We start from the raw sequence: 13,583 nt of genomic DNA, 5'->3' as shown, positions 1-13,583 counted from the left end.
TTCCTGGTACTGTGTCTGGAATAGAGTAGGTCTTTAATAAATAATGTCTGAATTCAGTAGTATTGGTTCTCAGACAGTGTGAACCCCAGGGGAAAGCAGTGAGCAGCTTCTTGAGTGTATAAATCCACCCACATCATATGGAGGACAAAAAGCACCATAAGGGTGGTCTTATTTTTTTTTAAAGATATAAAGGGAAGAGGCCAGTCTCACAAGGGGTAGTTGGTCCCATGAGGGGCTTCATTAGGTCCCCCAAGCCTCGGTGGGTCCCCTAAGGCCTTGACAGGTGAGAGACAGATGCATCATGCAGAGAAAGAGTTTGGGTATAAAGTTTATTTGGTGGGTTATGGAAGGGAAGGGAGAGAGGGAGAAAAGGGGATGGGAAGTGGTGGGTAAGAGCCCTTGGCAGGTCAGTGGGATAACTGATCTCATGAGGAGCCACGGTGGGTGAAAGATAGATAGATGCCATGCAGAGAAAGTGGGTACAGTTTATTTAGTGGGCTATGGAAGGGAAGGGGAGAGGGGAGAGGGATGAAGAGAGAGAGAAAGAGACAGAGACAGAGACAGAGACAGAAAGACAGAGTGGGGGAGAAAGAGGGAAGAGGGAGAGGAGAAGAGGAAGCAGCCATCTCTTCTGAAGAGGGACAGGGCAGAGAGAGAGAGAGAAAACACAGGCTGGAAGCAGAAGGAAGATCTGCTTGCCTCAGCGGAAGGAGGGGAGTGGGCTGAGCTGTCCTTAAAGGGATAAGACAGACCATTACAGATGGGAGACAAGGAAAGAAGGCAGTGGAAGAGGAAAAAGAATGGAACAAAGCAAGAAGAAAGACTAGTTAGTGATAGAAAGGCCCTACTGTTGATGACAATGTTCACATATCTCATTGAACATGGAGACATCAAGCTGGTGCCTACCTAGAGTCTTTGTCTCAACTGACTGGTGTTCATGGTACTGGAAGTTATTCTGTATGCTGGCAGAGGAGAACACACCTACAAACCCTTTGATCTGCAATTGTGGAGCTGCCTGTGTGATATGTTAGTGCAACTATGGCACAGTAGTTGTAGGAGTAACCAACCATTATCTAACTGGACTTAATGCCCCCTCAATGGAGGGAACTCATGCCCAACACTGCTCATATCTCAGAACCTGAGACAAGATAGTCCATGACTCTCAATGACATTCTCCTGTACCCATAGATCAGTGTCCCTTTCAAACCATTACTTGTGAAGCTTTCCACTAGCACTGGATGGAAACTGATAAGTAAATCTACAGTTGGACAATGTGCAGAGAGAAATAGACCTTAGAATACTCAGTACTAAGTGGTGTGACTTCAGCAAACCTATCCATTCAGGGCTCGGAGTTTCAGAGAAGAGGAGGCAAAAGGATGGGGGGGGGGGGGGGGGGTGAGGGGGGATGTTGAAACCGAGGAAACACTGTTTTTGTGTTTTTATAGGGGATGTGTGTGAGTGAATGCTTGTACTCAAGTGTTTCTCATACTTTTCTTTTTTTTTTTTGCTTGTTTTACTGTACCTTTTTGTTTTTTTTAAATTTGCCTGTTTATTTTCTTAAGAGAAAGAGAAAGACTTGGAGTCGGAAGGGTAGGGAGATGTGGAACATCTACGAGCACATGATGTAGGGGAACCAATAATCAGAATATCAAAATATAGTGTATAATAAATTACTTTCAGTAATGTAATAGAGAGAGGAAGGGATACAGATAGATAGATAGATAGATAGATAGATAGATAGATAGATAGATAGATAGATGATAGATAGATATGTAAATAGATATAGAGGAATGTAGGTGTTTATTTCTTCTTCCCACCCTGTTCCCATTTCAAAGACTGTCCTAGTTTTCCCAACTGGCAGTCCCTTTGCAATTTAGAAAGTACTTGCCATCTGCAGTAGTTAGGTCTCCTTTCTTCAGGGAAGACCCAGCTAAATTCCTCATCTTGACTCAATATTACATTTCAAAGGTCCCAGATTCTCATGAAAGATCCTCTTGGGGTGTAAAATGGAAAGGAGGCTGTAAAAAGATTTCCATGTCAAAGAAAGCAATTGCTGAAAGAGTCACCTATTCCTTCCCCCAAGGCAGGGAAGGAAGTGGAGTCAAAAAGAAGCCCTGAGATCATTGCAGGTGGGAGCAGCCTAAGGCTATCCTGATATCACCCTCATTGCAGGATTCCTTGGTGGAGTGGCTCTAACTCCTCAGGCACCCCCTGGGCCTGTCCCTAGCTACTCTGCTCACACCATTAACCAGGCAATTGAGGGGGGTGACCTGTCCTCCTCCTGCCGGAGCCAGGGCTGCACTCCTGGGAGTAAAGGTACCTTCTGGGGGAAATCTTCTAAATTAACAACAACAATAAAAAACAATCAAATAAACAAAGTTTCTGCATGGCTCCTTAGCCCCTGGAAACCTCAACTAAAGGGGTATTTTGGTTCTGTAGAAATGCCTAAAGAACAGGATTTTCATACCACCGAGAGAGAGAGAGAGAGAGAGAGAGAGAGAGAGAGAGAGAGAGAGAGAGAGAGACAGAGAGAGAGACAGGAGAGACAGAGAGAGAGAGAGACAGAGACAGAGACAGACAGAGACAGAGACAGACAGACAGAGACAGAGAGAGACAGAGAGACAGAGAGAGAGACAGAGACAGAGAGAGACAGAGAGAGAGACAGATAGAGACACAGAGAGAGAGAGACAGAGAGAGACAGAGACACACAGAGAGACAGAGAGAGACACAGAGACAGAGAGAGAGAGAGAGAGAGAGAGAGAGAGAGAGAGAGCTTGAGCTTTAGAAATTTCCTAAAAGCAGCTCTTTAACTGACTTTGGACCTTTCTGCAGTCTCACGCAAGACTCAGTCCCAAGCCAAGCTTCCCTAAACTGTTTAGTCTTTCAGCTCTTCTCTGTGAAGAACAGATCTTTTTCCTGCTCTTTTTGTGATGCCTGTGTGGCCTGCCGTGTGGGCTCAGAGCCTGTGATCTCTGTGTGACACAGACAGTGGACCTGTTTGCTTATCTGAGCCCCTCCTTTCCTGGGAAATTAGGTGGCAGCCTGGGTGGTAAGAGCGAAGCCATAAGATCAGCAAGGATCTCAGGACTTATATTTACTTTGTCTTCAGCTTGCTGTGAGCTTAGCCTTGCTCATGCCTCCCTGCCATGAGCTACCCTGTGCAAACAGGAAAACAGGAAAATGTGATCCGGCCATTCCGTGTCCACCAGTCTCTCACCTTTTGGTCTTCATTACTTGTCTTTTCTTTTCTTTTTTTTTATTAAAAATTTCTGCCTCCTCCCGGCCTCCCATTTACCCTCCTCCCCCCTCCACTCCCCCTCCCTCTCCTGTCCAGAGAGCAGTAAGGGTTCCCTGCCCTGTGGGAAGTCCAAGTTCCTCCCCTCTCCATCCAGGTCTAGGAAGGTGAGCATCCAAACAGGACAGGCCCCCCCCCATCAAAAGCCAGTATGCGTAGTAGGATCCAAACCCAGTGTCATTGTCCTTGGCTTCTCAGCAGCCCTCATTGTCCGCCATGTTCAGGGAGACCGGTTTTATCCCATGCTTTTTCAGTCCCAGTCCAGCTGGGCTTGGTAAGCTCCCATTAGATCAGCCCCACCATCTCAGTGGATGGGGGGACCCCTTGCAGTCCAGACTTCCTTGCTCATGTTTTCCCTCCTTCTGCTCCTCATTTGGACCTTGGGCGCTCAGTCCGGTGCACCAATGTGTGGCTCTGTCTCTATCTCCATCCATCGCCAGATGAAGGTTTCCCTCACGGTCTAAAGTGTGCATGTATACAAAGAGTGAGGTGCTCCTCGTATAAAGAAAAGATGGATCATTTTTCCTGATAGCCACTACCTCACCTTCCCCCAAATTGCCTAGATTTGCCTCGATGACACAGCTGTTCCTGCAAAAAAGACTATCTTTTTGGATATGCAGGGATGGTTCAGCAGTTAAGAGTGCTTGGTGACACCCAAGCATATGGTATACACACACACACACACACACACACACACACACACACACACACATGGCAGGCAGAGTCTCTCCCCCTCTCTCTCTCTCCCTCCCTCCCTCTCTCTCCCTCCCTTCTCTCTCTCACACACACATTAGTAATAAAAAATAGATATACTAAAAAGTTGTAATCTTCAAACAAGTTTACCTTATTGGTAAAGCTATGGAGTGATTGTGTGTGTCTGTGTGTTTGATAGAAAACCTGAAATACAGAATATTCATCATGATTTCTAAGTTCCTTTATAAAGATTTCTTACAGTATTCTGGGAATGTCAGAACAACATTATATTACTATATACTAGAGGTTTTGAAAATCTCATCAAACACAATACACGCACACACAAACAAAGGCAAGAAAGAACACTTTATACCTACTGTTAATTCTGTCTGTCTGTCTGCCTTCTTCTTAGATTTACAGCAAGCTCCTTTTGTCAGCAATAACCTGGACAGGTGCAGACACCCTCATACTGCATCTGACTAATGTGGGCTTGAGGCATGAGGGTTTTATTGAAAAGCATAAAGGCAGTCATATTATAGGCAGGATATTCATTGCAATAAGCATGTCTATACTCTCTCTCTCTCTCTATCTCTCTATCTCTCTATCTATATATATATATATATATATATATATATATATATATTTGGTTTTTCGAGACAGGGTTTCTCTGTGGCTTTGGAGCCTGTCCTGGAACTAGCTCTTGTAGACCAGGCTGGTCTCGAACTCACAGAGATCCGCCTGCCTCTGCCTCCCGAGTGCTGGGATTAAAGGCGTGCGCCACCGCCGCCCGGCTTTATACTCTATATATTTACCTGGAAGTATAGAATGTAATATCAATAGTATTTGCATATACATTACTAAATAATTGTTAAAAGTTAACAGAATACCAAAGATTCAAAATCACAATAATATAACAGATGAATAATGAAGGAGGTCGTCATCTGGATAAAAAGTGTTCTTTTTTTTTTTTCAGAATAAACCACAAAGAGATTTATTGTAAATCAGTGTTGTTCACATATAACGTTATCATATATTAAAGGAGAGATGTATTTTTTACAGAAAGAATTAAACCTTGAGTATTTGACGCTGTGGAACGCTGAGCATCTTTGGTGTTTTTCAGAGTTGATTATTTATGGTTGTTTTTGCTGAGAATGTGACTTAGTATATATATGTAGTATGAACTGGGTAAATAGAGCTTGGGGGAATAGGATGGTTGGGATATAGGAAAAGTGGATATGGGAACAAGGAATTATATATCTTAATTAAGGGAGCCATTCTAGGGTTGGCAGAGACTTGACTCTAGAGGGGTTCCCAGGTGTCCAGGAAGATGCCCCCAGCTAGGTCCTTGGGCAGCTGAGGAGAGGGTGCCAGAAATGTACAGATCCTATTGCCATACTCATGAATATCTTGCATATCACCATAGAACCTTCACCTGGCATTGGATGGAGAAAATGACAGAGCCCCACATAGGAGCACCGGACTGAGATCCCAAGGTCCCGATGAGGAGCAAAAGGAGGGAGATCATGAGCAAAAAAGTGTTCTTATGGTCAGAATGCCATATAAAATGAAGAAGAATGGAGAGGTTGCGGGCAGACACTCAGGCAATGGAAAGCCAAACATGGCAAAGAACACTGTGGCTGAGTTGTTAAAATAATTGCCTATTTAGCTATGGAGAGATCAATTACGTGCTCATACCATACACAGATTTTAAGTAGGACATCAGAGAGATGTTTCAGTGGTTAAGAAATAACACAGAAAAATAAAACTTTGTAACTTTCAAAAACATAAACATTTTATTCTGTTAATCAGTTAGGAAAGATTAAAAATAATATGCAAAAGTTAAAAAATCAATAAATTTGTTGTTATAAATGTATAAAGCCTTATGTTCTAGTTAACAAATTTAGAATTTTTTGAGCTAATTATCATATAGATGTATCTATCTAAAGGTTATTTACATGTAAGATGTGCACATAGACATTACTTAAAGAGTGATTTTTAAAAATTAATTTTGAGTGTACAACCAGATCATTTCTTTCTTTGTTTTCATCCCTTCAAACTCGCCCATGCACTACCCCACGCATATGTGTGTTGCACCCCCATGCATATATATGTGTGTGTGTGTGTGTATTTAAGTATATAATAAATCCTGTACAGTCTGTACTATTATTCACATGTTTTCACAGTTGGTCATTTGATATTGGATAAGCAATTGGTGTGCTCCACTCTACACAAGGCAATTTCCTCTGGTTTTGCTGATTCTTGGTTGTCTGTAGCTCTTCATATAGACTTTGGAGCTCACAAAAAGTAAACTTCAAGAGCATTGCTTTCTGAAGCAATACTTATCAAGAACCACATTTTCCTTAAACTGTCAAAAATTAAGAGAACAAAATTATAGAATCACATGGTCATTTACCTAAAAGTCTGTATTTACAAAAGAATATATGCATTGAATGTGGCAATCAGAATTCACTTTGAGTACTGAGTACTGAGTACTGAGTAGTGCAGACAATGGCTGACAAATTCCACAAGTTGCTTATGGCTTGAATATTATTAAATTGAATCTAATATATGCAATGGCATCATGGTAGTTTATCCAAAAGTTCTGTGGTTTGTAGATGAAATACCCCATGTTGAATCACATACAGAAGGCTTGCCCTTAGTAAAGATGTCCTCAGAAGTGGAGTGTGGAGAAATGAGGGGGCTGTGAGGACACTAACTTCATCAGTGGGTTCATCCATCAATGAACTCATTGCTAGATGAGCTATTAGGAGGAAGTGGTCCATGGCCCCTTGTTTTGCTCTGCTTCCTGGTCACATGATGTTCTGCCAGACCATAGGCAGAGCAATGAACACAGTCAACCAAGAGCTAAATTTTCCACAACCCTGAACTTAAGTAAAGCTTTACTCCTTATAATTAATTATCTAAGTTGTTTTGTCACAGAGAAAGAAAATGGACTAAATGAAAATGTATTTTAAAGCATAAGCTTAGGTGTATGTGCGTGCGTCTGTGCACATGCATATGTACATCTATGTATGTGTGTGTGTGCACTTCGACTTTCATAGAAATATATATCCACCTTCAAAGTAAGCTGGAATGGCTTCTATGTCTTATGATCAAATGTAAAGTTAAACCAGTTATTTGATATGTAGGAAAAAACTCATAGCAAATGGATATTTGATAAGCAATTTAAATAGCCTTTTCTCCACTTAATGAGATTGAATTTCATTATCATATTAGTTTCAAACACTGAAATAATTCCAGGGCTATGTCCATTTAAGTAAATGATTCCCCGAGCCATCTGTGTCTCCCAGGGGATTAAAGATGAATGGAGATCTCTCTAACTTTCCATCAAAATCCATTAAGGGCCATGTAGCCCTCAGAGCTTCTGTTACATGTGACATTGGTTGATGTGCTTTCAGAGTTAAGTGCATATGCCACAGCCAAGTGCTAATTTGTTACAGAGAGATCACCTGCATCAATTTTTATTATTTTCTTGCCTGCATCTCTTTATCATGCGGTCCATTAGAATCGATACAGCTAATGCCTTTTTAATTGGCAGTGTCTTAGTTGGGATTACAAATTAATCACTAAAAGGACATTATGTTTTGATGAATATTTTTCTACCTAAACATTCAGGTTGAGGAACATCTATCACTTCTGTCTATACCTTTCAGTTAAATCTTTTGAGGTTATTAGAGAGGCAGCCACTTCACAGGGTGCTTCTGGGGGTGTGGGGATGTCCACAAAGCCTCAAAATCATTGCTGAGAATTTATTGCAAACACAGCCTTTGCAATCATTCCTTCTCAGGAAAAAAGAGCTGTTTCCACTTCCACCACACCTGGAGAGAGACTGGTCTGACCTGCCTGCGGAGAAAGCTTTGGAATCCTGTAGGGCCTTCAAACGTGGAGAGAGAATTCTTAACATAGGCCCTGACGTAACTCCACGTTCATCACCAGTACAGTTTCCCTGTGACTGCTGCCCATGAAATCCTTCCTTTCACTGACTTGGAGTCCCAGTAGTTTTCTCTCTGTGGACAAGGAAAGCACCCAAGAAGCGCTTGAAGCTTGAAAATGAGATCAAGATTAAAACCTTCTGCTTTTCTTAAGAAGAAAATATTTTTCTTCTACATTCCAGCTGTACCTCTACTTCACAAAGAAGGTTCCTTTGGTCCTCTTCCTTTTCTGGGGACTTGCAGTCTCCTGGCAGCCCCTCTACCACTGTTCCCCAGATGTATATGCGCTCCAGGAAATGGAAATGGTGTGTTTCTCTTACTCAGTCTGGGCATCTTGCCAGTTTGAGCTCTTCAGGTCAAAAATACGTAGAACGATGTGACGAGACAGCATAATTACTTGGCTAAAAATGGACTCTTCATTGTCCTCCTAACTCCTGTACCCAAGGCTCAGAAAATATGAAAGAGGGGGTGAAAGGTTTGTAAGAGCTGGAGGAGAACTTGCTGTAGGATTGTGTCTCCCAGTAACGTCAGAAGCTACAGCAAAAGTCTCACCAATGCGACTGCCTACACAGGAGCTGAATAAGGACAGCAATAAACATGCCAAGGTGGATGCAGGAAAGCCTTACACAAAGAACCACAGACAAATAAGACATATGAGAGAGGGAGAAATAATCTTCCCCAGGGAAGAGAACACCAGTAGGTTATCCACTACCAAACAGTCAGCCCGTAAAACACGCATAGACACACACACACACACACACACACACACACACACACACACACACACACACACATACATCAGCAACTAATGAACAAAAAGGCCATGAATTTGAAAGACAGCAAGGAGAAGCACACGGGAAAATTTAGAGAAAGGGAAGGGGTGATTATATAATTATATTATAATCTCCAAAGTAAATGAAACTAAATAAATTTGGCTTTGGCTTAAATCAATGTATAAGAAAACATATTTGGAAATTTGGCAATACACCAATCCTGTGTATAATGTCAATGATTCATTGTGGTAGAGGAATACACTGGAAAAACTCCTTTGAAAAAATAAGATACCAGCAACACTGAGAACATTAAAAATGTTGAACAACATCCTTATGATATTAATCAGTAATACTTGTTGACAACTAGTAATGCTTAGTTTAGCTAACGCTTCTCTACCCAGTTAATGGGCGTTTTCAAACAGCATCTTCTATAACAGAACAGTCTTGTAAGACAGGTCTGTGGTTCACAGTTGAAGTCCGAACATCTAGCAAGTGAGGCGGGAGGAACTGGGCTCTTGAATGAATTCCTAGGCTACAGAAGGAGGCCCTGTTTTAAGGAAATCTAAAGTCTGGCAAAAATGAAAAACCTGTTCTATGAGGTGAGTTCTGTGTTGTTTGATGTGGATTCCGACTTTTTCAGAAGGTTAATTGTGTCCCCATCGTACACATGTGGAAAGGGAAGTTTTAATTGATGACTTTGAAATACCTTACCATTGCTGAGCTTCCATAACGCAATATTAAAAACACATTGCATTTACATGTAATATAAATATTAAAACCACACATATATGATATATCCATATGTACTTTTACCTGTCTATGCATATATGGAGTTGGTTGTGAAGTTTTTAAGGTCTTGTGAATGAGGAGATGAAAGAATGACTTGGGCCGACTGACAAACAGTTTTCCGGATGTGTGCCAACATCACCCTTTCCCTTGTTTGGAAAGAATTCAGTTCTTTTTTAAAAGCCTTGCATGGCCCTTTGATCTAGTTATGGAGCCTGAGGGGGCGATAGCAGGAGGGATTCTGCACCTTCCGTGGTTACCTTTGTGCACACCTAGGACAGAGGCACACCCTCCACCAAGGAAAACAGCCCCAGAGAAGGATGCGTTCTGAACACATTTGATGTATTTTGGACTCATTAATATTGATGCTTCTTCCGCTGCTTCCGCAGCTCTGACATATGACAGGACCCGGAGCTGTTCAACTGCAGGCCATTAATTTCCTCACCCAATTAGTTCGCCATTGTTTTCTGATAGCAGCAGATATTCCTAAATGAGTTTTGGTTGGATTAATTGCCTTCCAACTTCAAGATCTTATTCTTAGGTTCTGAGAACCTTTGTCCATTAACATAAGTGTAAAATGCCTAAGTAAACAATGCTCCTTTAATTGCTGTGCTAAAAATAGGGAAGCATTATTGGAGAACAGTTAAACATTTTTCTCTCTCTTCTCTGTTCTCTTCTGTTTTTTTTTCCTCTTGAGTGATTAAAAATTTATATGGAATTCATTCCATATACTTATAGAATAAGCTTATTTTTCTAAGTCTGAATTCTGGCAGAGGTTTTGGTCATCCTCACATGGCATTTTGCATACAAGTTTTCAGCATGAGCCTTGGGATAACATATATGTACATGTGTTCGTTCTGTGCCCCAAAGCTAAGAGGAATGCACAAAAGCAAAGACCTAAGTTTCACATCAATGGCAGTATTTCCAGAAAACCTTTGTACTTACAAAGCTATTAGTGGTTACAAATCCACATCCACTGCAATCAGAAGATCAGTACACCTCACTGTGGACTTTACGTTCTAACAGTTTAAGTCACCATTTAAGGGCATTTAAGTCAGCAGTTAAGGGCATGAGAGAGCAGTGGAGGAAATGGGGTTAATCAGATTGCTTTGGAATCTAGAAGGACAAATTTGGTAGTAATGGCTTTCAAGCACAAGAGACTGATCTGCGTCTCCCCTGAGGTTAGAAAAGGAAAGAGGAGCCTTAAACCACAGTCTAAGAGGATTATGTTGAATATGTAATCAGGATAGAGCAGAAGTAGAAAAGGCCATAAAAGTCGTCCCGTGTAACCCCCTCTTCAAGCTAGAAGGAAAATGAAGTTCCAAAAACATTTGGGACATTGATCAAAGGATTCTACCTGCTGTTAGTAGTAGCAGGTATGGGGGTGACTTACCAAGCAGGATGTTGGACTTTTTCTTCTGACAATGACAAGGTCTTTTATTTATTTATTTATTTATTTATTTATTTATTTATTTATATATATCTATCTATTTATCTATCTATCTAGTGTACAATATTCTGTCTGCATGTATGCCTGCAGGCCAGAAGAGGGCACCAGACCTCATTACAGATGGTTGTGAGCCACCATGTGGTTGCTGGGAATTGAACTCAGGACCTTTGGAAGAGCAGGCAATGCTCTTAACCACTGAGCCATCTCTCTAGCCCCGACAAGGTCTTTTAATAAGGAACAAGCTACTTAGTTTTTAAGCTAGTCATGGAACCCTTTAAATATTTTCACATGGCTTCTCTAAAGAGAAAAAGATGATTTTTGTTTCCTTTTCTCTTGTGAATGGTGTTATCATTTATAAAGATATAGTGGGTGACCAGTCCCATGAAGGGTGACAGCAGGTCCCTTGGTGGGTATCCTGAGGCCTTGGCAGGAGATAGACAGATAGTTAAGCCATGCAGAGAGAGTTTGGGTATAAGCTTTATTTAGTGGGTTATAGAGGAGAAAGGGAAGGGGAAGGGGAAAAGGAGTGGGGAGGAAAGAGAGAGAGACAGAAGCTGCTTCTCCAGAAGAAGGGTAGACAGACAGACAGACCGAGAGAGAGAGAGAGAGAGAGAGAGAGAGAGAGAGAGACAGAGAGAGAGAGACAAAGAGAGAGAGAGACAGAGACAGACACAGAGACACAGAGACACAGAGACAGAGAGAAAGAACTGGAAAGGAGGTGGGAGATCCACTTGCCTCAGTGGAAGCGGGCAGACAGTGGACAGAATCATTGAAATCTGCAGCCTCACTTCTCAGGTCAAGGTAGACTTGTCTTCCCATAGATTTTCTAACACACAGGATCTTCTGGAGCCTGGGCAGGCCCTGCTTCTAATAGCAGAAGACAAATACATTCCTGACGCCCTTGCCCTCGATGATTATGGAGGACACTGGGGAGTGGATCTAGGTAGCCAATAGAGTAAGTCCTCTGTCATTTTTTAAATCAATAGTTCAAGTAAAATTTTATCCTTTTTAAAGATATCTCATCCAGTTTGACAGCTGAGAGGTTTTGTCGGTTTAAAACAACAGCTTCACCGTACAAAGTTTATAGTCTAAGGTATACAAATACAAGTTATGAAAATATGTACCTGCAAGTTATAAAGGTGTGAGGACAAATACAAGTTATCAAATTTCTCCTTCATGCTGCCTTTCATAGTTTTCAAGATGCTTTTCATTGTGCAAAAACATCTGTCACAGTCAGTCTGACATAAATATGCTGCTGTTTATACAATATATACGTCTAAAACTTATGTTTTCACAAACTCAAAAAATCCTTGTGAGTTCTAGGGAGCTGAATTGAAGGATTTACCTTAAACAGGTCAGATATACTCTTCTCAATTCCCTGTTCCTGAAATTTTATTATTCTTCCTAAACTTAACTTTTTCCTCTGCTCTGCCAACATCTTGCCAGGTCCAAGATACACTGGAGAGTTCCACACCACAAATCATGAATAGGAGTAAAGTGACCAACCAGTTACCCCAGGATGTGATCAGCACCTAGCTATCTTAGCCCTCCCCTCAAGAAAATCTTCGAAGCCCATAAATAAACAGGAAGTGGTCTTGAGAACTCGCTGTCGCAATTCCCTCAACCTACTATGTCTAACTCCCTGCCATTTTATTATAAGAAAAAATGGGAATGTTGTAATCTGCTGGCTTGGTCTTTCACCTGGGTATCCTGTCCCTTTAAGAGACAAGATCTGTTCACTCCTAAGACCCTCCTCCCTTCCACCTAGGAAAGCAGATATCTCACTTCCTCTCCAGTCCTGTCTGTCTGTCTGTCTGTCTGTCTGTCTGTCTGTCTGTCTGTTCTTCTTCTGGAGAGGCAACTTCCGCCTCTCTCTCTTCAACCCCCACTTTCTCCCCCTATTACCTACTTCTTCCTCTCCTTCTCCCCATTCTCTTCCTTTTCCCCTCCATAGCCTACTAAATAAACTCTATACCCAAACTCTCTCTGCATGGCCTATCTATCTGTCTGCCTCCTGCAGAGGCCTCAGGCCACCTGCCAGGAGACCTGTTGCCACCCCTAATGGGACTACTTCCACACCATCACCTCTTTATAAATAATAAGACATGGAAATTGGTTTTTATGATACAATCATTCAGGAAATCTATATTGAGTATTACATTTGGTAGTGTACCAAAGGAAAAAAAAACCAGTAGTTTTTCTTTAAGAAATACATAGATTAGAGCAATGACAGCCAAATAATGTAGTAAACATTAAGAAGAAGGTTGATTTTTATATTTAACTATTTTGTCTAGTTTGTTTGCTTGTGTGTGCGCATTCCTCTAGAGACACAGTTGCATGTGCAGGTTCACATGCACAGATGTGCACAAACTTGTGGAGGCCAGAGGTTGAAGTTGGTTGTTTCCTCAAAGGCTTTACATGTTATTAACTGAGGCAGGATTTCTCATGGAACCAGGAGCTCATCAATTCGACTGGTCTCTCTCTGCTTCTACCCTGGGATTATAGGCAAGCTTCTATGACCACTAGGAATTGATGTGGGTATTGAAGATCTAAATTCCACTCCTTGTGCTTGTACATCACTTGCTTTACCCACTGACCTCTCTGCCCACCCAAAAAAATCACTTAAAACAATC

This window comes from Arvicola amphibius, chromosome 18 (genome assembly GCF_903992535.2).
Source record: "Arvicola amphibius chromosome 18, mArvAmp1.2, whole genome shotgun sequence".
In the NCBI taxonomy this organism is placed as follows: domain Eukaryota; kingdom Metazoa; phylum Chordata; class Mammalia; order Rodentia; family Cricetidae; genus Arvicola; species Arvicola amphibius.
This window is presented reverse-complemented; position numbering follows the sequence as displayed.